The sequence below is a fragment of the Ursus americanus genome, chromosome 17, assembly GCF_024610735.1.
Source record: "Ursus americanus isolate L20-20 chromosome 17, mUrsAme1.1.p, whole genome shotgun sequence".
NCBI lineage: Eukaryota > Metazoa > Chordata > Mammalia > Carnivora > Ursidae > Ursus > Ursus americanus.
The window spans coordinates 40145960-40169593 of NC_142143.1; the positions used below are offsets into that span (position 1 = coordinate 40145960).

At 37.7% G+C, this 23634-nt stretch overlaps 2 pseudogenes; both read right to left on the reverse strand.

Moving 5' to 3' along the window:
• The window catches only part of LOC123801235 (14-3-3 protein theta-like), a 49523-nt pseudogene extending 37382 nt beyond the window's left edge, over positions 1-12141 (reverse strand).
• Positions 12142-21463: 9322 nt separating this feature from the next.
• Positions 21464-23593, reverse strand: LOC123801223 (RNA-binding protein EWS-like; annotated as a pseudogene).
• Positions 23594-23634: the final 41 nt, after the last annotated feature.

The following is a 23634-nucleotide window of genomic DNA, read 5'->3' on the forward strand; positions in this document are numbered from 1 at the left end:
TGTACCCCTATGTTCATCATAGCATTGTTTGCAATAGCCAAGACATGGAAACAACCTAAGTGTCCATCAATGGACGAATGGACAAAGAAGCTTGACATATATATACGATAGAATATGACTTAGCCATAAAAATGAGGGAATCCTGCTATATGTGGCATCATGGGTAGACCTTAAGGGCAATATGATATGGGAAATAAGACAGATTAAGACAAAGACTGTAAGATCTCACTTATATGCAGAATCTTTAAAAATAAAAATCAAACTTAAAAAAATTTAAAAATAGGGCGCCTAAGTGGCTCAGTCCATTAAGCGTCTACCTTAGGCTCGGGTCATGATCCCAGTCCTGGGATCAAGTCCTGCATCAGGCTCCATGCTCACTGGGGAGTCTGCTTCTCCCTCTGCCTCCGCCCCTCTCCTCTGCTCATACTCCTCTCTTTCTCAAATAAATAAATAAAATCTTCTAAAAAATAATTAATTAATTAAAAAATAAAATAAATTAATTAAACTCATTTTAAAAAATCAGATTTGTGGTTACCAAGGTAGGGGAGAAGGAGAAGGGAATTGGAGGATGATGGTCAAAAGGTAAAAACATCTAATTACAAGATAAATACTAACTAGAGATGTGATGTACATTATGATGACTATAGTCAACATGGCTGTATGATTTATGGAAAAGTTGTTAAAAGAGTAAATCCTAAGAGTTCGTCTCACCAAGGGAAAAAATGTTTGTTCATTTGTTTGTTTTACTTTCTCTTTTTATTTTATCCATATAAGATGATGGATGCTAACTAAACTTATTGCAGTAATAATTTTACAATATATGTAAGTGAAATCATTATGCCATACACCTTAAACTTACACAGTAATGTATATCAAATATATCTTGATAAAACTTAAAGGAAAAAAAGTCCTTGAGCACAAGCCTTTCTTAAGATAGATGTCCTAAGCAGGCATTAAATGTATCTCTGGATACAATCATATAGTAAGAACTAATAGTCCATGCTAAAAGGCACTATTTCTTTTTCATTTTGTGAAAAGGAAAAGGGAGAAAGGCAAATGAATACTTCAGCCACATAGAGTAGAAGAAACAAGAACTTTGAAACCACATAGAACCTGGTTTCAAATGTCATTCCACCATTTCTTGTTTGACCTTGAGAAAGTTACTTAACCTCTTTGCATCTTGATTTCTCTTATGAAAAATCCAGATACTACTACCTAAGTGTTGTTATGAGGACTGACTGGCAAAATTTAGCATAATAAATAATACATGCAAATCATTTGATAAATATGTATCACTTTATTAGAGCTATCTTTGTGTTACATGGACCACAAGAAAGCTACAGATGTCTAGAAAGAAACTCCACAGAGAATTAAAATACTGACTGCATTTTCCTCTTTACACTTATATTGTAAAGAGACAATATAAAGCCAGTCCAGCTATAACCACCATCTTCTAACATCCTAATATATTAGGTTTCAGTTCTTGTAAGTGCTATAAAATTAGCTCCCTCTTGAGCATAGCCACTTATACACCTAATAACCACAATCTTCTAATATCTGTTAGGTTCCAGTTCTTGTAAATGTATAAAATTAGTTCCCTTTGGGTATGCTACTTATATGCCTAATAGGTAGAAAACTGAACTCATCATTTTGCCTCACACAAACCATTCCTTTTTCTGACTTCCTGATTTCTGTGAAGAGCATCGCCGTTCTCCCAGTAACTCATACTTAAAGCTCTAATCATTTTTTCACAACCACTCTTCCCTCACCACCACTTACTGATCTTACTTCCTCACTGTTCTCAAAATCTATTTCCACACATCTCCACCTCTAGGGCCACCATCCTAGGTCAGGCCTCTAACCTGGTTTTCTTGCCTTAGGTCTCTTTTCTCCATCAAATTCTTTTCATCTGGAGTTGACAAATAAATCTTACACAAATAATGCTTTGATTATTGAGCCTGTTTTACCCCATTACCTCTGCCTCTTCTGAAACATCCCTGGTAGCTCCCCACTGCTTACAAAATGAACTCTAGGCATTCAACACCTTCCACGAGATGACCCCTTACTACCTTTCTGACTTGTCTTTCAATTATTCTATTATCTGCATCCTTCTTGCCTTTTCCTAAGCAGTCCCTATGCTTTTTTACCTTCGTACAACTATTATTATTTCTTATACTTTGAAAAAAGTACAGTCTCATTTCACCTGTCCAAATCATGTCACTCTTTAAGGCCCAAAGCAAATGCTATCTCTCTAGCAAGTGAAATAGTAGATCTGCAGAAAATTCATTTTAAAATCAATGAATTTATTCAATTCATTAAATACATACATACATGCATACATACAATGAAATAAAATTCTACCCTGAAGGGGTAGGTTGATTCCTGGCAATAAGGTTAAGAATTAAACTGGAATCATTAGAAAATAATGTGGGGTTTGATGAGGCAGACAAAAAGAGAGACCAGGAGTCTTTTTTTTGGCAAGAAGAATGGAGAGTTAGAAATGGGGAAATAAGCTAGAACCAGAAGAGAATATGATGGGTCATGATTACCACTAAGCAGAAAATGTTGGTGAGAGGAGTTAGGCCAGGACTGCTTAAAACACCATAGACTCTTCTCAGAGTGTGAAAAATTGTGTGTGATTGCAAGTTGTGTGAAAAATGGATTGCTACCACTTACAAGTTAGGTTTGCTCTTGGTCTCAAAATGGGTCTGTAGACCCCATGGAGTCCTTAAAAACCTTTCAAGTATCTGCAAGGTCAAAACAATTGTCAAAATAATACTAAGACATTATTTGCCTTTCAAGCTGTGTTGACATTTGTACTATAATACAAAGGTAATGGTGGGAAAAATTGCTGGTGCATTAATAGAAATCAAGACAGTAATACCAATCTAGACTAATAGTCATTGTATTGGTCACTGCTATATACTCACAAGAAAAAAAAAGAGTTTCATTTAATAATATGCTTGATAAAATAGCAACAATTACTAATTTTATTTAATTTGAACTGCTGATTCCATGTCTTTTAAAAATTCTATGATACAAAATGCACAAAACATTCCTGCTGAATACCAAGGCACAATGGTTGTCCTGAGAAAGAGGATTTATGTGACTCAGTTTTGGGGTTGAACAAGCCACTTTTTATATGTAACACCGTTTTTACTTGAAAGAATGACACACAAAATGAACTACTGGGACTTCATCAAGATAAAAAGCTTTTGCACAACAAAACAGTTGACAAAGCCTAAAAACAACATAGAGAAGGGAGAAGATATTTGCAAATGTCTTATCAGATAATGGGCTAGTGCCCAAGATCTATAAAGAACTTATCAAACTCAACATCCAAAAAACAAATAATCCAGTCAAGAAATAGAAGACATGAACAGATATTTCTCCAAATAAGACATACAAATGGCTGGGGTGCCTGGGTGGCTCAGTCGGTTAAGTGTCTGCCTTCGGCTCAGATTGTGATCCCAGGGTGCTGCTATCAAGCCCTACATGGGGCTCCTTGCTCAGTGGGGAACCTCCTTCTCCTTCTCCCTCTCCCTCTACTGCTCTCCCTGCTTGTGCTCTCTTGCTCTCTCTCAAATAAATGAATAAATAAATAAAATCTTTAAAAAAATATGGAAAAATTGTTCAACATCACTTGGAATCAGGGAAATACAGACCGAAACCACCATGAGATACCACCTCACACCAGTCAGAATGGCTAAAATTAACTAGTCAGGAAACAACAAATGTAGGTGAGAATGCAGAGAAAGGGGTATGCTCTTATACTGCTAGTGGGAATGCAAGCTGGTATAGCCACTCTGGGAAACAGCATGGAGGTTCCTCAAAAAGTTAAAAATTTGAGCTACCCTATGACCCAGAAATTGCATTACTAGGTATTTACCCAAAGGATACAAGCATAGTGATCCAAGGGGCATCTGCATGCCAATGTTTATAGCAGCAATGTCCACAATAACCAAACTATGGAAAGATCCCAGATATCTATCAACAGATGATGATGATGAAGATGAAAGAAGATATGTGTGTATGTGTGTGTGTGTGTGTGTGTGTCTATAATGGAATATTACTCAGACATCAAAAAAAATGAAATCTTACCCTTTGCAATGACATGGATGAAACTAGTGAGTATTATGCTAGGTGAAATAAGTCAATCAGAGAAAGACAGTTATCATGATTTCACTCATAGGTGGAATTTAAGAAACAAAAAAGAGGATCATAGGGGAAGGGAGGGAAAAATAAAATAAGACAAAATCAGAGACGGAGACAAACCATAACAGACTCTTAACTATAGGAAACAAATTGAGGGTTGCTGGAGGGTAGGTGGCTGAGGGGATGGGGTAACTGGGTGATGGGCATTAAGGAGGGCATGTGATGTAATGAGCACTGGGTGTTATATGCAACTGATGAATCACTGAACTCTACCTCTGAAAGTATTAATGAACTATATGATAACTAATTGAATTTAAATAAAATAAAAATTAAAAAAAGAATGACAGGCAAACAAAATATGGTTATTCAGACTTGGGTATTTGGCAGACATTGTCTCAAAACTTAGTGAAGTCTGTTACTTCAATGGAAACAACTTACAGCGTTTGTTGTTAAAGATAAAATTTGAGCTCTCAAGAAAAAACTCAGAATTTTGGAAAACTTCTATCTACCCATGAGTTTGACAATTTCCTAATTCTTAAGGACTTTCCTAATGAGATCAGTGGTGATAATCATGAATGTGAGTCTTGATATTTCAAATGAAATGTATCAACGTTTGGAAGATATGCATACCTCAGTAAACCACTATTTTCCAAATGACCAATGAATGATCTTACAAAATAATGCATAGGTAAAAGATCCATTCAAAATTCAAGATACACCATAATATATCAGTAGATTTTAATGTTACAGTATATAAGTGACCATACATATGATTTCAGATTCCACATTGCTACTAATCTTTAAGAAACTATCACTTGTAGGGTTTTCGCAGTATGATATCAAAGAAGAATATTCATAATTATATTTTTAAAAAACTATTAAAACATTCCTTCCTTTTCCAATTACATATATGTGTGAGACTGCATTTTCTAAACTTATTTCAACCAAAACAAATACCAGAACAGACTGAATACAGAAGTAGATATAAGAATTGAGTTGTCCTGAATTTGCTCTATGGCAACTGTACTCAGAAGGTAGCCTCATTTGGAAGTAAAATGTTAACAATACTCTCCTACTTAAATATTAACAATGATGATGTCTGAATAAGAATGATTTTAGGTTTCAGAAAGTAGAGTTTGCCAATAGGCAGGGGAAGATAGCAGAGTAGGAGGATCTTGAGCTGACCTCCTCCCATAGACATATTATGGCAAAAACTACATGTAATGTAATTCACTCTGAAAATGACCTGAAGGCTAGCAGAATGGATCTTCACAGTAAAGTCATAAAAAGAAGGTCATATCAAGAAGGATAGGAAGGGTAGAGACTTGATGAGGAACCAAACTACCAGTACAGCCAACCCACAGGTGTGGAGGAGCAAGAGATCAAGCCCCCCATTGAGCACCCAAGCGCTGGGGACCTGCACTGGGAAAACAAGCCACCACAATGTCTGGTTTTAAAAATCAGTGAGTTTACTTCCATGAACTATGAGAATCAGTGGGGCTTACCTCTGGAAGAGCCAGGGAACTACAGAAAACCAAGTCTCTGTTCCTAAAGGACCAGCATGCTGTATCAATAGGTCCGAGATCCAGGAGAGAAGCAGCAGTTTGAAACTGGCTACGTTATACATGGAGGAGATTTACTAATTTTAGGACATATGCCAGAGGGGCGGTAATTGCAAGAGTTTTTCTCAGGAACAGAAGTGCTATGGGAAATCTCACATAAATAATTTACCTTACATCTAAAGTAACTACCAAAAGAAAACAAAGTCCAAAGTTAGTAGAAGGCTCTAATTAAGTAACTAAAGATCAGAGCAGAAACAATGAAGTAGAGACTAAAAAAACAATAGAAATTGTCAATGAAACTAAGAGCTGGTTCTTCAAAAAGATAAACAAAATTGATAAACCTTTAACCAGATTCATCAAGAAAAACAGAGAGATAACATAAATAAAAACGGAAATGAAAGAATAGTTACAACCAATATCACAGAAATACAAAGGATTATAACAGACAACTATGAAGAATTATATGCCAACAAATTGGATAACCTAGAAGAAATAAACTCATAGAAACATACAATATCCCAAGACTGAATCAGAAAGAAATAGAGAATCTGAACAGACCAATTACTAGTAATGAAATCGGTTGGTAAAACAAACAAACAAACAAACAAACAAACAAACAAACAAACAAAAAAACCCTTTTGGGGACGCCTGGGTGGCTCAGTTGGTTAAGCATCTGCCTTTGGCTCAGGTCATGATCTCAGGGTCTTGATCCCACATCAGCCTCCCTGCTCAGCGGGGAGCCTGCTTTGCCCTCTACCTGCTGCTCCCCCTGCTTCTGCTCACTCTCTCTGACAAATAAATAAAATTTAAAAAAAGCAAATAAATAAAAATGAAAATAAAAAATAAAAAAAAAACTCTCAATAAACAAAAGTCCAGGACCAGATAGCTTCACAGGTGAATTCTACCAAACATTTAAAGAAGAATTAATGCCTATTCTTCTCAAACTATTTTTAAAAATAGAAGAGGAAGGAAATCTCCAAATTCATTCTACCAAAACCAGACAAAGAAAGAAACCAGTACAAAAAAAGAAAATTACAAACCAATATTCCTGATAAACCTAGATGCAAAAATCCTCAATAAAATATAATCAAACTGAATTTAAAAATATATTAATATGCTAACTAACTTGAATTATAATTAAAACTTTAAAAAAATACATCAAAAGGATCATTCAGCTTGTCAAGTGAGATTTAGTCTGGGGATGCAAGGATGGCTCAATATCAGCACATTAATCAATGTAATATACCACATTAACAAAATGAAGGATAAAAATCATATGATCACCTCAATAGATGCAGAAAAAACAGCTGACAAAATTTAACATCCACTCATGATAAAAAACTCTCAATAAAGTGGGTTTAGAGTGAACATGCCTCAACATAATAAAGGCCATATATGACACCCATAGCTAATACCATACTCAATGATGAAAGTTTGAAAGTGTTTTCTCTAAGATCAGGAACAAGACAAGGATGCCTACTCTCACTGTATTTACTCAACATAATACTGGAAGTCCTAGCCACAGAAATCAGATAAGAAAAGGAAATAAAAGGCATCCAAATTGGTGAGGAAAATGTGAAACTGTCACTATTTGCAGATAACATGATACAGGATGTACAGAACCCTAAAGACTCCACCAAAGACTATTAGAACTAATAAATGACTTCAGGTTGCAGGATACAAAATCAATTACACAGAAATCTGTTGCATTTTTAAACACTAATAACAAAGTAGCAGAAAAAGAAATTAAGAAAATCATCTCATTTACAATTGCATCCAAAAAAATACCTAGGAAAAAAATTAAGAAGGTGAAAGATCTGTACTCTGAAAATTATAAAACACTGATAAAAGAAATTGAAAATGACACAAATGAAAAGATACACCATGCTCATGGACTGGAATAATTAATATTGTTAAAATGTCCATACTACCCAAAGCAATCTATAGATTCAATGCAATCTTTATCAAAATACCAATAGTATTTTTTCACAGAACTAAAATAAATAATCCTAAAATTTGTATGGAATCCACAAATGATACTGAATTAGCAAAGCAATCTTGAGAAAGAAGAGCAAAGCTGGAGGTATCACAATCCCAGATTTCAAACTATACTGCAAAGCTATAGTGATCAAAACAATATGGTACTGGCACAAACAGACACATAGATCAATAGAACAGAATAGAGAGCCCAGAAATATGCTTATATAGTCTATTAATTTATGGTAAATATGACAAGAATATACAATGGGGAAAAGACAGTCTCTTCAATAAATGGTGTTGTGAAAACGGGATAGCTACATGCAAAAGAACAAAATGGGACCACTTTTTTACACCATACACAAAAATAAACTGAAAATGGATTAAAGACCTAAATGTAAGACCTGAAACCATAAAACTCCTAAAAGAAAACATAGGCAGTAAACTCTTAGAAATTGGACTTAGCATTATTTTTCCAGATCTGTCCCCTCAAGCAAGGGGAAAAAAAGTAAAAATTAAAAGTTGGGACTACATTAAACTAAAAAGCTTTTGCACAGTGAAGGAAATGATTTTTAAAAAATGGAAAAGGCAACCTACTGAATGAAAGAATATATTTGAAAATTATATATCTAATAGGAGGTTAACATCCAAAATACATAAAGAACTCATGCAACTCAACACACACATAAAAACAAATAATCCAATTAAAAAATGAGCAGAGAACCAGTATAGACATTCTTACAAAGAAGACATGCCAATGGTCAACAGACACATGAAAAGATATTCAACATCATTAATCATCAGGGAATTGCAAATCAAAACCATAGTGAGGTATTACCTTACACCAGTCTGAATGGTTAATATCAAAAAGATAAGAAATAACAAGTGTTGGCAAAGATGTGGAGAAAAGGGAACGCTTATGTATTATTTGTGGGAATGTAAATTTGTGGGAATGGACAACAGTATAAAGTTACCTCAAAAAATTAAAAATAGAAATACCTGGGCCGCCTGGGTGGCACAGTGAGTTAAGTGTCCAACTCTTGATTTTGACTTGGGTCATGATCTCAGTGTCATGGGATTGGCACCGGGTCAGCCTCCCTCATTGAGGAGGCTGCTTCTCTCCCTCTCTCAATACCCCTTCCCCCATTCATGTGCTCGCTCTCTGTCTCAAATAAATAAATAAATCTTTAAAAAAATAGAAATACCATACAACCCAGTAATTCCATTTCTGGGTATTTACCTAAAGAAACAAAAACACTAATTCAAAAAGATATATGCAGTCGTAGGCTTATTATAGCACTGTTTACAATAGCCAAGATATGGAAGCAACCTAAGTGTAAATAGATGACTGGATAAAGAAGATGTGATATATCTACACAATGGACTACTGCTCATCATAAAAAAGAATGAAATCTTGCCATTCACAATATGGATGGACATAGAGGGGTTTATGCTAAGTAAAATAAGTCAGAAAAAGACAAGTATCATATGATATACATGAAATCTAAAAAATAAAACAAACAGAAACAAACTCATAAAATGTAAAGAACAACTGGTGATGCCAGAGGGAAAGGGGTTGGGGGTATAAATGAAATAGTGGAAGAGCATTAAGAGGTACAAACTTCCAGTTATAAGTAAGTCACAGAAATGAAAATACAGCATAAGGAATATAGTCAATAATATTCTAATAACTTTGTATGATGAGAGATGGTAACCACATTTATTGTGGTGAGCATTTTGTAATGTATATAATTGTCACTATGTTGTACACATGAAACTAATATTGTATGTCAATTATATTTCATAAATATATAGAAGGGAGCACCTGGGTGGCTCAACTCTTAATTTCGGTTCAAGTCATGGTCTCAGGTTTGTGGGATGGAGCTCTGCATCGGGCTCTGCACTTAGCATCAAGTCTGCTTGTCCCTCGCCCTCCCACCCCCATGCTCTCTCTCTCTCTTTCAAACAAATAAATAAAATCTAAAAAAAAATAATAAAATAAAATAATAAAAGAATTGATCTGTCCTCTATAAAGCCAGTCATTAAAGGGACTTGCAAAAAAATGTAAAACCAATACTACTCTTTTCACTAAATTATTTTGGAAAATACAGTTAAATTTTATGAAATGTATGTTATTTATGTTAAAATATAATGGGTTTATTATTGTAAATTTTAAAGGAATCAATAAATTTTTTTAAAATTATGCTTTAAATTTATAACATGGTAAATATCAACAAATGTAATCCATATAAACAAAAGCTCTTTGGAATTCTCCATAATTTTTTAAAGTATAAGTGGGACCTAAGACCAAACATTTAAGAACTGCTGCCCTTGGCAGGCCTCCCCCAGCGCAGTCTTCTTAGGACTCTTAGGAAACAGAGGTTAAGGAATGGGTAGCTCCCCTGTGTAAATGACTATGTATTTTTGGTTCAGAAATTGTTCAAACTGGGGCGCCTGGATGGCTGAGCCGTTAAACCTCTGCCTTTGGCTCAGGTCGTGATCCCAGGGTCCTGGGATCAAGCCCTGCATTGGGCTCCCTGTTAGGCGGGAAGCCTGCTTCTCCCTCTCACGCTCCCTTTGCTTGTGTTCCCTCTCTCACTGTCAAATAAATAAATAAAATATTTTTTTAAAAAAAGAAATTGTTCAAATCTGTCTTTGGTCAAAGTAGCAGAGAGTCAGATGAGGTTAGGATTATCTGCATCCCCTGGTTTATTGATGTTTGATCCAAACTTTATCTCTATTTGGTCAGAGTTCTGATGCCCCCACCTCAAGGTAGCCCCTCCATGACAGACGGGGGCCTAGGCTTAATGGGAATAGAGCTCCCACACCGGCTGCAATGTGTGGATTTGGGTGCTGAGGTCCTAGGTCTGTTCTTCTGAAGCATACCCTTTCTAGTTAAGAAAACTATAATTATCTTCACTATAGTTAGGTGATCAGGTGGTCTAAGCTCATAATCTATATCATCCACTACAATTGGAGTGGAAATTGTGGGCTGCAAGAAACTGGGGTGCTTATCTTGCTTTAGAGGAAGACAGACTGATCGAATATGGGATAGATAGAGAAAATGAAGAGGAGTTTTAGCTTTATGATCTTGGTGGTGGGGAGGAGGCCCAAGAAGAGATTGGATAATGTATAGAGGGCTTTAGGAATGAGATTTTCATAACCAGCTCCAAATCTGGTCTCCTGTATGCAAGAGTTTCCCTGATATAAGTTGTAGTAGACCTTGGGAACTGCATCAATTTGATGCAAGAACATCTGTATGCCAGTTTAAATAGTTTGTTGCTCCCCAAACTAGTTGTACATGGCTAAAGTATAGCAAAAGAGATGAAGGACAAGGAAAATGGAAAATATAGGTAATGTGAAAAGGAGGGTTTGACATCTAAAGTGGTGGGCTATATTATTGCTATTGGGGGAATTCAATAATGAAAAGGAAAAATGGTCTAATTACTTGTCTTGATGGTAGACAATGGTCCCATCAATCAGACAAAGTCGATAAAGGAAAAAGCAAACGTTGACCTAAGATGTTAAAAAAAAAAAAAAACACTGACAAAAACAGGATAGAAATGGGAAGGAGGGTCTAATCTTTCATCAGAGAACAGACCAAATTAGAGCTGAGCTGTAACAAATTTCCAGATGTAAAAAGCTTTCTAAGTGCAGACTCTACAGTGGTCATTAGCCTATTTTCTCTCAGATCCATCCTTCCCAGACTCTTCCTTGCTCTACACTCTGAATCACAGGACATGACCAGGTTAAACCATACTTCCCAGTAACCATTTGCCAACTGGTTTCTAGTTAGGTTCAACCAATAGAAGGTACTGGTGGGAGACTAGAAGGGAGACTGAAGGGAGAAGTATTCTACCACTAGGAAAAAGGAACAGAGAACCGTCATGTACAACACTTGGGGTGACTTGGAAGGTTGCCAGTCTTGAGTAGACTCAGAAAAAGTTAGTTCCTGGGTACAATTACTCTTCATCTATGGGCCTGAGAAACTAAAGAAACAAGTGATCTGCCTCCAACATTAAGTGGTGGCACAGATTGAGTATAACAGTTAAAGACATTCAAGTTCAAACAGGGGAAATGAAAGGCTTAAAAAAAGGTAAAACGAAAGGTATATTTCTTGGTCCATAGCATTTTGTTTTGTTTTGTTTTTTAAAGATTTTATTTATTTATTTGAGAGAGAGCAAAATTGACTACAGAGGCAGAGGGAGAAGCAGACTTGTCACTGAGTGGAGAGCTTGATGCAGGGCTTGATCCCACGACCATGAGATCATGACCTGAGCCGAAGGCAGATGCTTAACCAACTGAGCCACCCAGGCACCCCCATAGCATTTTGAAATACAACTGGGTGAATGTTGGGAGTTTCTTGATTAGGTTCTTTGGCTTGGGAATAATCCTGCAAGGCTCCTGGCTCTGCCTCCTGGGTTCTTGGTTCAGCCCTCTGAGTCATCCTTCCTTTTTTATGGAAGGTAGCATGTGTTCACAGATGAGTAGGTTTATCAGACTACATCCTGCCAATAAAATTGGGGAGGGGCAGTCTGACAGCCTCCTTTTGTTTTACTCTCTTTCTCATTCCAAGCTGGCACTGCTTCTGCTGAAATAAATTTCTCAAGAACTTGGTGCGTCTTCAAGTATTTCAATGGGGTTCACTCTGTTAGACAAAGACCACTCAATCTACAGTTTGTTTCTATAAAATAATCTCATCTCTATCTTTGGCTCCTACTGAGAGCCTAGGGCTGAGGAAAGCACCTTTAAACTTCTTAGAGGCCCAATGGTTTGATTGAGAAGATCTGAGGCACAGCCTCAATCTCCTGAAATAGCCCTTTGTGTGAATAAGCACCTTGGTTTTTTATTTTTTTACTATGGCCAAGTTATTTGTCAAATCATAAAGGTGAAATGAGAAGACTGTCAGGTCATATGTGAGGTAGGGATGGAATTACAAAGAAATGAAAACTATGACACTTGGGGAAGGAGTTATGAGGAAAGAAAATCAATGAGATGCTTAAGAGAAGGACCTGAGTCAGAGTCATCTGGATATCATAGCTAGCACAGTGAATTATTCTCACGTAAAACTTCTAAAATGGTTGCCTTAAGATTACACTGGCTACATGGTGAAGGTTCTCATTTCCTTTTCTTAAAACTGGATTGGTGCTCTTTGAAATGTCTAGAGACATACGGCTACCATTGGTTGAGCGTATTATATTACAGGCCCAGCACTGAGCTAATTGTCTGCATGCAATTTCCCAACATCTTTATGGGGATAGATGATATTCTTATCCTTTCTCCTAAGTGTGGGAAACTGTTATCCTCGGAGTTAGGATGTTGAGTAACTTGACCAAGGTCACACAGCTAGTAAACAACATAGCCAAGACCCAAGCTTATATCTGTTGACTCTAAAGTTAAAGTCCTCTTTTTTAAGCTTTTTTTTAAAAGATTTTATGTATTTATTTGACACAGAGAGAGAGAACACGCAAAAGCAGGAGTAGTAGCAGGCAGAGGGAGGAGGAGAAGAGGGCTCCCCGCTGAGCAGAGAGCCTGATGAGGACTCAATCCTGGAACTCTGGGATCATGATCTGAGCTGAAGGCAGAAACTTAACCAACTGAGCCACCCAGGCACCCTCAAAATAAAGTTTTTAATATTTAAAAAGAATTTAAGTTTTTCCATACCTCATTTTAGTCTTTAAACTGGTGAGCTTAAAATTTGTTTTTCTCTGGAAGATGCAAAGTAATCTATAGTGACAGAGAGCACATCAGTGGTTACTGGAGGATGGGAGATGGATGGGAGGGGCAGGAGGCAGGAAGAAGGAAATATAAAGTGGCACAAAAAAACTTTTGGAAATAGGGTGTCTGGGTGGCTCAGTAAGTTAAGCCTCTGGTTCTTGAATTCAGCTCAGATCATGATCTCAGGGTCGTGGGATCCAGTCCTGCATTAGGCTCCCCTCTTGGCAGGGAGTCTGCTTGGGATTCTTTCTCTCCCTCTGCCCCTCCTCCTGCTCGCACGCACTCTCCCAATTTCCCTCTCAAAATAAATAATTAAAAAAAAAACTTTTGGGAATGATAAATATGTTCACTATCTTGAGCTATCTTTAACTATGGTAGCAATAGTTCACAGTTGAATACATATGTCAAACTTATCAAATTATACTTTAAATATGTACAGTTGATTGTATGTCAATTATTCTTCATATTACAGATGAGGAAATAAATACCAAGAAGTTAAAGTTCCTTGTCCAACATTAGCCAGAGAGGTGGTAGTAAAGACAGGATAAAAATAGTTTTTAAAATACTTAAACAAGGGGTGCCTGGGTGGCTCAGTCGTTAAGCGTCTGTCTCCTGCTCAGGGCGTGATCCCAGTGTTCTGGGATCAAGCCCCACATCAGGCTTCTCCGCTAGGAGCCTGCTTCTTCCTCTCCCACTCCCCCTGCTTGTGTTCCCTCTCTCGCTGACTGTCTCTCTCTGTCAAATAAATAAATAAAATCTTAAAAAAAAAAATACTTGAACAAGTGCTATTTTCCCCTCTCAATTTGATAATTTATCCCTACATGGTTCCAAAAAGGACCTGAAGAGACATAAAATATGAAATGCATATTATAGGAAGAAGATTGTATTTAAGAACTCTGGGTTAACTTATATATCTCAATTGAGCACTGGAAATCCACTGTGAATTCATTTGATGAAAAAGTTTAAAGCATCTCAGGAGTTTGTCATCACATGCAATCTGAGAAATACTTATCTTTAGGAATTTTATAATTATATGACCAGCAGGGGGCAACTAAATACTTCAGAAACAGCATCATGTATAGGAAAACACATTAAAATTGGAGAGACCCTGAGCATTCTCGGTTGTATAGAACTAAATTCCTTCAAAAATTATAATTAACACCGAGTCACACATTCTCACAATATTGAATTTGTGAAGATCATTAGAACACTCCCCTAAGTAAAATCTATATACTAAGGCCTATATTTGACAGATTGTTTTGGTTGTTCTTACAGTTCACAAGGTTCTTCGCAAAAATCTATATATTTCGTATCCAATGAGTTTTTTTTTAACTTTGTGTTGTAGAAAATACAATAAACATTGACTAATTTCTGTAGGTTATTCTAGGATTCTTCTATTTCAGTTGACATTCTAAGATCAAAGTAATTAAGATTTGCATAGGATCTCATTTTTAACTTAAAATTTAATAAAGTATCATTTCCTAACTTTCTTTTATAGAGACTAATTTTAAGGTTGTTGTATTAGTCATGGTTCTCCATAGAAATGGAAGCAGCTGTGTTGGAAGAGATCTATATGGTCAAATAATCCAACCTTCCTTCAGATGCAACTGCAATGACTGGCACAAAGAGAGCATTCAGTAAATGTATGTGGACTGAATTGAACTGAATTTATATAAATTGAATTAAATATCTCTAGTGGTGGTTGGACTCTGCCAGAGTTCCAGTGTGCAGTTGGGCAGTATTATAGGCTAGAGGTTAAGCATGAATTCTGGGGTCAGATTATCTAGGTTCACATAATGCTCCCTCTGCTTACTTTCTATGTAACCTTGAATGAGTTCCTTGACATTGCTAGTCCTCCATTTCCTCACCTATACAAAAAGAACAGTAATGATAGCTATTTATGGTACACATTGCTAATGTTAGTCAATATTCAGTTCTTTCTCTTCTGGGCATTCAGTGGATTGACTGTTCCTTCTCAGCACCCCAGCAACTGGATGGGTCCATGTGACTCAGTCTGGCAATGAAATACGGTGGAATTGACATGTGTCAGTTTCCGGATGAGGCCATGAAAAGCCAATATGAAACCCCCCAGTCCTTCTCCTACTGGGGCAATCATGGAAGAAGACTCATATATTACTCAGCTATCAAAAAGAACGATTTCTCAACATTTGCTGCAACATGGACGGCACTGGAGGAGATAATGCTAAGTGAAATAAGTCAAGCAGAGAAAGACAATTATCATATGGTTTCTCTCATCGATGGAACATAAGAACTAGGAAGATTGGTAGGAGAAGAAAGGGATAAAGAAAGGGGGGTAATCAGAAGGGGGAATGAAGCATGAGGGACTATGGACTCTGAGAAACTGAGGGCTTCAGAGAGGAGGGAGGTGGGGGAATGGGATAGGCTGGTGATGGGTAGTAAGGAGGGCACGTATTGCATGGTGCACCGGGTGTTATACGCAACTAATGAATCATTGAACTTTACATCAAAAAACCAGGGATGTACTGTATGGTGACTAACATAATATAATAAAAAAATATTATTAAAATTGAAAAAAAAAAAAAGATGGCGGCACCACAGGTTGAAAGAGCCTAGATTATCATGCCATTGCATGGAAGACAATTGTCTGCAGCCAGAGCCAACATTTTGGAGTAAGAAATAAATCTCTGTTCAGTTAAATCATTGACTTTTTTTTTTTTTCAATTCTGTTCTGCCTCATAGAGTTGTTTTGATGGTTCAATCAGATATGGTATGGGAATTGCTTGTTTGATAAACAAGTGCTCAGTGTTATAATTATGCTGAATCAATCATACTGGCTTTGAATATAAAGCATTGCTTTGTTGTTGATTATTATAATGATTCAAAACTCAGTCAAATTAGAGTACCAGGTAACTTTTTAAAAATCTATTTATATGAGAGAGAGAGGACATGAACAAATGTGCACTCAAGTGGGGGAAGGGACAGAGGGAGAGAATCTTCAAGCAGACTCCCTGCTGATCTCCATAGCCCGATAAAGCAGCGCTCAATCCCAGGACCCACGAGATCACAACTTGAGTGAAACACAAAAGTTGGGCACTTAACCAATAACCAGGCGCCCCATAGACTACCAGGTAACTTTTGTTTAAAGTATTCTAACTCTTTAAACTTCTTGAAACAATGCCTAACACAGAGTAGGCATTCGGGAATAAATGAACAAAGTCCTATTTTGCTGATTATCTGATAATTGCTATCATTTTATTCTAGGATCTTTTATTCCCTTGTTAGATTGGCAAGATTTCATTTTCCATTCCTTTTCTCAGACCTAGGTTCTCATTAAACAGCTATTTTTGGATAAAGTTGTCCTATCACTAGTGGGGCTTAGGCAGTGACAGCTGCTCCTATGTCTTAACTCTCTTCTGAATTCAAAACCAATTAATAGGGAGCCAGATAGAGAAAGATGAAAAACCACCTTCTTACTGATAAAGCTGCATGGACATTATGACTTCAATGTACAGCCACGACCGGGCTTTTCAATTCTCCTCCCCAAGTCCAAATGGGATATGGCATGATAAAAGGAAAATTGGGTCTGCAGGACAGATAAACTTGGGCAGAATCACTGCTCTCCACACTCAGTGAGGTCAACAGTGGAAAAAATGAGGGTTAGGACTCAGATCCGCCTCTAGAAGGCAAGCCTAGGCTCTGATCCATGTATGTTTAGTTTATTACATGGAATGAGAAACAGAACAGAACATAATCTGTCGTGGGTAAGTAGATTTGAAAAATATGGCAAGAAAGGGGCTGGGTCTTTATTCTCAGGGAAGGTGGCAGAAATAAAAATGGAAGTTACTCTTCCCTAAAGTTCTGAAAGTAGCATATTCCTATTCTAAGAGCCAGGCAGGGGAGCACCTCAATATGTAAATATATAAATTTATAAATATATAAATGTCTAACTAGAGAGTACAATAATTAGTGATTATATATATATGTATATATGTGTATATATATATATATATATATACATATATATATGATTTTGTTGCTCAGGAGAGAGGACGAGGCTAGAGCTACATATTAGATTAAAAAGAATCAGAACACAAGATCCATTTTCTCCTCTTTCCTAGGAAGAAGATGTAAAGTGGAAAGAGAAGAGGGCTGAGTATGAAATTTTGGAGCAACAAATAGCAGAGAAAGATAAACTTGTAGGAATGAAGAAGAGTCAGAAAGGTAAGAAAAAAACTAATATGATGACATAAAAACAAAAGGAGTTTCTGTCCAAGGCCAACAGAGGCACACAAATAAGCTGCCAATTTGTGAAGACAGCTACAGTGCAAAGGCTACATGATCTAGTGCTGAGGCAGCCCTATGAACCATGGGTAAGAGACAAAGGCAAAGGAAATCTGCAAGCAGAGAGGCTTTAAAGAAATAACCAGCTAGGCTGGTGCCCTGGTAGTCTCGCATGCTGGAATGTTTACAGTTTCATGTTGATGATGACTCAGAAGTTACATATAGGCCCAGTAGGAAATAGTGATTTTCTTAAAAAACAAACAAACAAACAAACAAAAACCGTCTGTTACTATGAAAGTAGTACATGCATGGTAGAAAGTTGGAAACTATATATAAGTAAAATAGAAAAATAAAAAAAAACATATTTCCCATCTATTACTATTGTTAACAGCTTACTGTATATCTTTCCATACCTTTATTTATCCCTATATATGCATATAAATATATATATGTATTTTTAACCAAAATGGTTTCATACCTGGTGTGCAGTTTTACAACATATTTACTTTTTTAAAATTAACAATCTCTACCTTTCCAAGTCAATGAATTTTCATCTTATCTAAAACCCAAATTCAGATTTCCCCATTTGTCTCCAAATTATCTTTACTCTGAAAATTACTAACTAAAAGTAAGGAATTATTTATTTTTCCTTTCCTGTATGAACCATATTTTAAGGTAATCAAACAGTTCTAGGTATAAAGGCAAGCTCTATTTTACTGGGAAAAAATGTCAGAATATAGAATGAATGACGGTATTAAAATTATTTTGCAATTCTGACTGAAATTATTGACTTGTACAAAGATTTTCAACAAGTGTTAAAACATGAGGTTTATGTTTGAAGAGGATCTAGTCATATGCATGGTATTAAAGTAATACCATACAAATTACTTCCTAGTCATGAGTTTATAAAGTAGGGATAAGACTGCCATATCAGGGGCGCCTGGGTGGCACATTGGTTAAAGCGTCTGCCTTCGGCTCAGGGCGTGATCCTGGCGTTATGGGATCGAGCCCCACATCAGGCTCCTCCGCTGGGAGCCTGTTTCTTCCTCTCCCACTCCCCCTGCTTGTGTTCCCTCTCTCGCTGGCTGTCTCTATCTCTGTTGAATAAATAAATAAAATCTTTAAAAAAAAAAAAAAAAAAAAAGACTGCCATATCATTATTTCAATATCAGTCTAAGCATCAATAATTGAGCATTAATCAAATAACATGAAAGATGCTATACAAAATATACTACATTACCTATAATTATTCTAGCCCAAAATGTTTAACTTGAATCCACCAAATCTTTACATCTAATATCTCTCAAAGGTTTCGAAAGGCCATTTTTATATCTACTGACTATCATAAATAAGATGTTCTGGATTGCTAAGTGACATTGCAAGGGCAGAAGAATAAGGAAATGTATACATTACTGCATTGTGCTTAGAGATGAATTTTGTTTTACTATGATTCATTGTACTTAAGAAATAAGTTTGGCAAGAGTGGACTGGCTTAGAGTGTTGACTTCATGTCTTGCAACACTCTAATGTCTGTTTGAAGTCTTATTTGAATGGAAAGTACAACTCTGAAATTGAGTCTATCTCCTGGCTGCCAAAGAAATGGCTTTCATTCTCACATCACATGTGAGACCTGATATTTGAATTGGGGATTGTAGAGAATCTTAAATAAATCTGCTTCCATGGCCTGAGGTTATGCCCATCTATGTATCTTCTATAATTCTCAGAATTAGGCCAGTTGCCACAAAGCTTTGGTATCAATGGAAGGTTGGTAGAGTATCGTCTGTAATTTTTTTACAACTGAGTAAAGTGAAAATACAGTTAGTAATATTGCGCATATTGTAATATTCCCCAAAGATAGTAATCATAACAGTTTATGTTTCTTGAGTTCTTTAATTCTTATTACAACACTGTAAAGTAAAAAAAAATTTTAATTCCACTTTACAGATGAGGAAAGAGCCTTGGTGAGGTCTCACAGCTAGTAAATGACAGGGCTAGGATTATATATCTGATGTTAGAGTTGGAGCTCAACCCCACTATACTATACTACTACAGTGAGTCAAATTTGTATTGATGAACTTTGTAATATTGATTACACTGATTTTTAAAAAAGATTTATTTATTTAGTTTTAAAGATTTTATTTATTTGTGAAAGAGAGAGAGAGAACACGAGCAGGGGAAGCAGCAAGCAGAGGGAGAAGCAGACTCCCCACTGAGCAAGGAGCCCAATGTGGGACTTGATTCCAGGACCTTGGGATCATGACCTGAGCCAAAGGCAGATGTTTAACCTACTGAGCCACCCAGGTGTCCCAAGACTTATTTTAAAGAGGGAAAGAGTGTGTGCATGAGAGAGGTGCAGAGGGAGAGACAGAATCCTCAAGCCGACTCCCCTGTGAGCATAGAGCCCAATGAGGGGCTTGATTCCAAGACCCTGAGATCACGACCTAAGCTGAAATCAAGAGTCAGTCATCTGCTTAACTGACTGAGCCACCCAGGTGCCCCTTTGATTAAATTGATTTTAAGATTTTCTTTCATCTTCATAGTAATATTAACTTATAACAGTTTCTGGATTATCACTGCTAACCTAATGGGAACATCTCTGCATAAACTGAAAGTACTTAGTTCTTGTCAAATATTAGCACCGAAGAAATAAAACATTAACAGAATACTTCCAACTATTTTCTTTCCAGAAAACAGTCAGTGCTAATCAAGGCAGAGCCTAAACTTTCACTTGACTTTTTTTGCTACTTTTTATGAATTTGACAGTTGTGCATTTGGAATCTGTTCAAATTCTATTTGTAGCTGAATCATGTGAATGCCAAGGAGATCAGTACATCTGCTTCTTAGCATCTCTAGAGTAATCTGTATTTGCAAATGCTTTATATAAATTTGAACATGTTAATGTGCTTAATCAGATTTATTTACCACACGTCATATGATATTTGGCCTTTCACAGTGGTTTAATAGAGGTCTGTAGCAAATAACAGATAGCATGAGTTGCTTTTGATTTGAATACTTTTACCAAAAAATAATCATAGACATGGGGCACCTGGGTGGCTCAGCCAATTAAGTGTTCAGTTCAGGTTGTGATCTTGGGGTCCTGGGATGGAGACCTGCATAGGGCTCCCTGCTTGGCAGGGAGTCTGCTTCTCCTCTCCCTGCTCATGATTTTTTCTCTTTTTCTCTCAAATAAATGAAAATCTTTAAAAAAAATGGACATGATAAAGAGGAAGTGATTACTATCTTAAAGGTAGAAAATAACAAGTAGTAGTTGTAGAGTACATTCCCATGGATTTGACCTATAGATAGAGAAAAGAAAGTGACATAATTTGAAGGTGGGTTTTTTTTTTCCCCTGAAGTAGGGGCCCAATTATACAGTATGTGTCTTTAAGAAATGAGACATTTAAATAAAAATAATCACATATCATTATCATGCCTAAGATGATTAATAATAATTCCTTGATATCATGTAATATCCAACCAGTATTAGTATTTCCCTGATTGTTTCATTAATGTCTTTTTATAAAAGTGATTTGAAACAGAATCTAAAAGAGGTCCATACATTGTGTTAGGTTGATATATCTGATGTCTTTTTTTTTTAAATAAACATTTGTAATTTTATTTAAAAAAAATAAAACATCACAACCATGAACATTATTACAGTTAGAGGCCCTCTTGGTTCTTCACAATGATACTGAGCATGTTCACAGGGGTTCCCATTGTTTAGTCTTAAACAACCATCTTTAAAAGAAGGAAAAAAACTCAGCACACTACCATTTAACTTGTTTTAATGTTTCTTTACAAATGATGAAAAATACTAAAGTACAGACAAGGAATAATCATAATGTTGTGGCCAACATTATATATATGGAATTATAAATTTAAAACACTTTCTGGTTTAAAAATAAATTTGGCAGTCAACGCAGCTGTGCGGGGTCTCTGTGTCTAGTAGGGCTGGTCTCTGCGTTCCTGACGGTGCTGGTCTTTTTCCATTTTTCCCGGTCCTCCATGCCCACCTCTTCTTCCTCCCATCTGTTCCATCAGAGGTCCAGGGGCCCACGAGGGCCGCTCCTCTTCCTCCACCAAAGCCACCTCAGTCCATGCCCCAGCCACCATGGAAGCCACCTCTTTCTCCACCATGACCACTTCTGAACATCCTACCGGGACCACCATGGTCCATGAGGCTGCCTCTTCCACCCTGCATGCCACCAGGGCCACCTCTGCCATGGTCACTGCCTAGGGTGTAGAAAGGGTGGTGGAAGGAAGCCTTCAGGCTTCAAGGCCTCACACTGGTTGCATTCTTCTCTCCAGGCCTAGTTCTGGTTTCCACAACCCAGACTGGGGCACTGTCAGTCTCTAGCTCAGTGCTGGACGTTTTCCTCCTCTGGGTGGGTTCCCTCAGGAATCCCGGGGCCCTCTTGGGGGAAAGCTACCTCTGTCTCCTCCATGGCCTCTTCTGTGACCCATGGGACCCCCAGGACCTCCACAGAGTGGCTGCAGCATCCCTCTGCCCTCACGGGGGGCATACCACCCTGCATGCTGTTCATCGGAGACTTCTTCTAGCAAGAGAAACCTTAAATTTGCTCCCTTGAAAATCTTTACCATCAAACCACTCCATGGCAACCTTGGCAGTTGGTGGGTCTTCATAGGACACTGTAGCAACACCTTTGGGCTTTCCTGTTTCCTTGTTCAAGTAGATATGGATCATGGGTTATCCGGTTCTCTTGTTTATCTTAACAACTCCACACTGCTTAACGAAGTCTGCCAGATCATCTAGGATCACATTGTCATTTAAGCCTTGCACATAAATTGCACTGTTGTCAGAGTCTTCATCTGGATCTACAGGTGGACCTAGATCAATATCTGGTCCTTCAACCATGGGTCCCTCAGGCTTACTGAAGCCACCTCGCTCTCCAGCACCCATTCCACTGTGTCCTCCTCCCTGTCCACCTCTGCACATGCCTCCACAATCAAATCCCCCTCTTCCCCTGCGCCGGTTATCAGGCCCACTCATGTTCCCATTCTCTCCTGGTCTGGAAAATCCTCCAGACTCCTGTCCATAAACACCCATGCTACTGGGGTGGTCCTGTCGGAATGAACTCTGCTGCCCATAGCTGCTGCTCTGCTGGCTATATTGATTTGGAGCCTGGCTGTAGGATCCAGTTTGTGGGGGATAACTAGTGGATGGCTGCTGTCCATAGCTGCTGTGTTGACCATAGCTACTCTGCTCTCCATAACTGCTGGGCTGCCCATAGGTGTTCTGCTGAGAGTAACTACTTTAATCATAACTAGTTGGCTATGGAATAGCTGGTAGGAGGAGTAGCTGGTAGGAGGATAAGAAGGTGGTGCCCTGACTGGCTCCGTGGGGTAGCTCCCAGGTACCTGGGGATACCTATTGTTACTCTGTCTGTATCCTAGGCTGGGCCGGTTTTAATCTCCTGTGCTAGATTGAGGTTGGCTCGTCTCAGCAGATTTGTTACATCCTGTGGTTTTGCAGGTTCAGTGGCCGCTGGCTGGTGCCCAAAGGCTGGGTAAGCAGCCTGAGTGCCATATGCGGACTGAGCTGCATAGGAGGCCTGGGTGGTAGTGACTGTAGCAGTGGTGGTATCATAAGCACCAATGCCGTACCCCTCAATAGGCAGACTGTACGCCTGGGGGGGCAGTCAGAGTAGTGTAACCAGCAGGAGGCTGTTCCATAAGAAGTTGCATAGGGGGTATGCCCATAGGTCACAGTGATCTGAGCCTGGGTATAGCTGACATCAGTGGGCTATCCATAGGTTCCATTACTTTGCTGCCCATATGCCTGGGTGGTCTGTGCATATCCTTGAGTGGGCTGCAGCTTGGCTGTAGGTACTGTAATCCGTGGAAGCCATTTTCTCTCCTTCCTTCTCATTGATGAGTCTATTTTAATACAAAATAGTGCCCCTTTTTCCCCTTGCTTTTGTTTATTGCATAAAGGTCT